General features: G+C 41.7%; 1 pseudogene; it reads right to left on the minus strand.

The window, feature by feature from the left end:
* Positions 1-2021: 2021 nt before the first annotated feature.
* On the minus strand, positions 2022-3936 carry LOC102493563 (WW domain-binding protein 11 pseudogene; annotated as a pseudogene).
* Positions 3937-4138: the final 202 nt, after the last annotated feature.

The raw sequence follows: 4138 nt of genomic DNA on the forward strand, positions 1-4138 counted from the left end.
TTATTTATTTATTTATTTATTTATTTATTTTTGAAAGTTTTTTGCTATAGGGCACATCGCTCACCAGAAATACAGACAGAGACAGAGACAGAAAGCAAGCTGTCACCCCCCCGGGGGGGTGGCCATGCCTCAGTCCCTTCTCTCCATGCTCCTCTCTGGATCTTGGGCATACATGCACATGCGCCTGGCATGAGTTTAAGTCTGGGACTCGAACCATGGTTGATGACATGGGAGTCCAGTGACATTGCCATTACGCCAACTGCTGGTCCCAAGAGTATGGACTTTAAAGTCACACTTTATTTTTAGAAAATGTTTGCACATTATTCTCACCTCTTGACTCCTAGTCTCACCTCTTTGTGTCAGAATGATGCATTCATGACCTTGGCATGATATCTTGCAGTGCCTTCACTGTGGATGAAGAATCACTCCCCTGCTACCAATGGTAATGTGTTTTAGCCAATGGAATGTGGTAGAAGACAGTTGTAGACAGAGGATCTGTGAGCCATTATAGGTCATTGCTCTCTCTCTTGCACTCCTATGATCTGCCAGGGGAAAAACATGTCTCAGGAAGTGAAGACCCAGACCTGAGCTCAACCAGAAGGCTGCCATCCAGCCTGGCCTAGCTGAGCTCTGCCTAGATCACCAAACCACAGGCCAAGCACATGAATAAAATAAGTGTTCATTTGCTGTAAACCATTCAGATCTTGAGATTATTTTTTTCACAGAGATTAAGGAATTTTATTCTGAACATCATGCTGACATACCTGTTTAGACCAGAAAGTTTCTTAATGATGTAATTGTTAATTCAAGGTAAATCAAGTTCAGCTGACAGATGGCATCTGGAGACTTTGTACCTGGCTGAGACAAACACTAACCTTGGTGCACTGACCTTCACCACCAATAGACTATAAATTTGTGTATTCTCAGGCAAGTAGCTTAGGTCACTGTTGAGAGGCATTCCAGTCTTTACTGTCCATGTAAGTTCATTACAAAATCCAGGCTCTGCTACTCGCTAATTGTATTCACATGACCATACCATTTTTTTTTTGTATACATAAAACATGACAAGCAAAGCTTGATTCATGAAATCATTATGATGATCATTAATATAATGTTTATCAAATGCCTGGTATAATGCCTAGCCCAGAGTTAGCACTTAGCAAGTATTGACCATATCTGGGGTAGTTGTGTCTATCAATATCATTTCCCAAGAGGATTCCCAACAATTATAGTGACATATTTTGGCAAAGAAGGCCTTCCATTTATTAAAGTAAGAAAATTTATATTTCTTCCCTTTTATTGCTTTTTAAAACGTTTTGTTTTTATTTATTTGTTTGTTTGTTTGTTTTTTTTGTTTTTATTTATTTGTTTTTTTTGTTTGTTTGTTTGTTTTTCCCTTGATGTAGAACTTTTTTTTTTTCCATGAAACACTCAAAGTTCAGGTCAGTGGGAAATAATTTTAATCAATTTTTTTTTCCATGAACCACTTGAAGTTCAGGTCAGTGGGAAATAATTTTAATCAAAGAATTGTACATTTTCTTCCCACATACCCTGCCTTTGTATTAGGAAATGACATTGTGGTTCATTTCACTAGAAGTAAAATATTACAAAATATTTACAGGAAAATATTAAAAATAACTCAAACAGAAAAGGCAAGATGAAATAAACTAGTTGTTCAGAAATCTCTATTCCAGTGCCCACAGCACACAAGAGAGTCAAAACAGTAAGTAACTAAGATCCCCCGATCAAAAATTTCCAACGAACTAGAGAAGAGGAAGAAATGGGATGAAAATGGTGTGAAATGGATGTTAGCAGCACTGCTTCAATAAGCAATCTATTTAATGAGATATACTCTCCTATATGCAGTAAAATCTGAACAAGGCTAAACTTCAGGATATTCTTTGAACTGAAATTAGAAAATACCCTGACAGTGGAAATAGTTCTTTCAACTAAGTTTAATAAGAGCCTCTTTTCCGAGAACCACTGTTAAGAACAAAAGCCTGTTCTGGCATCAAAAGCTCTCACAGTAACCCTTCCATCTCTTTCGTGACAGCTTCATAAACATCATCTTTGGTCTGTACTGAGACAGGAACAGAAGGACCAGGTTTGGGGGCTGCTTTGGCAAAAAGGCACAGCACAATCATCCTTTGACTTTCTTTGGGGAGCAGCCATAGTCCCTTTATTCTCCTGATGCACTCTCAGTGCATTGGGCACAAATCGAGTAATCTCTGCCTTGGGATTAATGATCTGTGGCTTGGCACTGATGGTTGCCGTGGCTTTCTTTTCAATGGTGGCTGCACTTCTACATCTGCCTTGAGTCACTGAATCAAGTTGGGTGGGGCACTTAAAACCCCTGGGTTGGGCAAGGGAGCCGGAAGGAAAAGCCCAGGTTGGGTAGGTCCAAGAGGAGGAACCAAAGGTGAGCACAGCATGCCAGGATGAGGTGGAGGGATACCTGGAGGTGACCTTGGTGGGTGTCCTGGAGGAGGAGGGCCCAGAGGCAGACCTGGGAATGGACCAGGAAGCCATCCTGGTGGTGGTAAATGGGGTAAAGGTCCTCAGAGCCTTGGCAATCCAGGTGGTCTCAGGAATGGAGGAGCTCCTGGTAGAGACCCAGGAGGAAGGCCTGTGTGTGGCCCAGGAGGTCATAAAAGTGGGGCAGGTAGTGGTCCGAGAGGAGGTGGTCCTGGCATGGGAGATGCTTGTATCTGAGAAGGAGGAACAGGCTGGGGAGGAGCCTGCTGCTGTGAAGAAGCAGTGGACGGGCCATCAGAGCAAGATTTCTCTTTATGCTGTGTTCGCGACTGCTTTTCTGCTTTGGAATCATCAGAATCATCATCATCATCATCATCACCACCACCATCCAAAAATTTCTCTACTTCTCGTCTCTTCTCTGGGATTTATTTCCTGACCTACTATTTGAAGCATTATGACTAGAAGAGAAATCAGCTCCTTCACATTCTTCTTTTCCTTTCTTGATTTTCCAGGCATATCTGCAAATCGTACACTCAGACCTGACTTTTTTTCTTCATTGTTATCTCTCTCACTATCATCCCGATGCACAAATTCATCCCCCTCACTTTCTCCATCTGACCTGTCAGTGTCACTGTCATCAGTACTGTCATCATGTTTATCTTGATCCATGTCCTCAGGATAGCCATCATCTTCACTGGTGCTGGAAACGCCATCATGGTGACCTGGCTGAGCAAGTTCAGGACTATGTAACATGACTTCATCTGGTCTGTGAGGGGGAAGATCTAGGGCAAAGCCCATTTTACAACACTACATCTGTAAAACCTGAGCAGGAGGTGGACCAGGGGGAGGGCCTGGAGGTTTTCTGCCAGGAGACAAACGTGGAACACCTTGTCTAAGAAGACGAAGTATTGAAACTGTCCAAGTTGGAAATCTATAGGCTGAAGTTTTCTTAAGGATAGAGGGTGGCTGGGTCCCAGGAAGTAGAATATTCTGGATCAAGATGTTGGAAGGAGCATGCGGCATATCTGGCAAAGGAATACTCTCCACTTCCACATGCTTTGCGTTCTTGACAGCGTCAGTCAAATACTGGCTAAGTTGAGCCCTCTTCTGTTCATATTTTACTTCTAGCTTTCTCAATTCCTTGTAAATATCTGGATTCTCTTTTTCATAGAGTCGTAGAATATGTTCAAAAGTTTCACGCAGCTTCTTAACACTTGTCTTTCAGTACTTTCTCATTTAGTTGTGGTTGTTGAACTGGGTTAAATGCCATTTCATCCAATTTTTCCATGTGCCAGGTAATCTGTTTAGGATCCTTCATCTTCAAATCTTGCAGATTGCATCATCATGTGTTTTTTGTTCTTTTATAATTCTTTTTCAAGTTTCCTTTTGAGCTTGATCTGTGGGGTTCATAAACTTCCCACTCTTGGTGGATGATGTTGATTTCCGTCCCACGTTGATAATGTATATGGTTCACTTATTCATTTTTTTAAAAATCACTTCTGCTGGACTCCCTGGTTTGCAAGAAGCAGTGAGGAGACGATTTCTGGTCTCTTCTACTTCATAGGGGGTGGCCTTCACCTCAGCCTCTCGGTCAACCCAGTTTTTTTTTTTCTTTTTTTTCCTTGAGAGATATTTTTACTATAGGGTGTGTGCATTCACTGGA

Source organism: Tupaia chinensis, unplaced genomic scaffold (assembly GCF_000334495.1).
Source record: "Tupaia chinensis unplaced genomic scaffold, TupChi_1.0 Scaffold147282_1, whole genome shotgun sequence".
Taxonomy (NCBI): domain Eukaryota; kingdom Metazoa; phylum Chordata; class Mammalia; order Scandentia; family Tupaiidae; genus Tupaia; species Tupaia belangeri.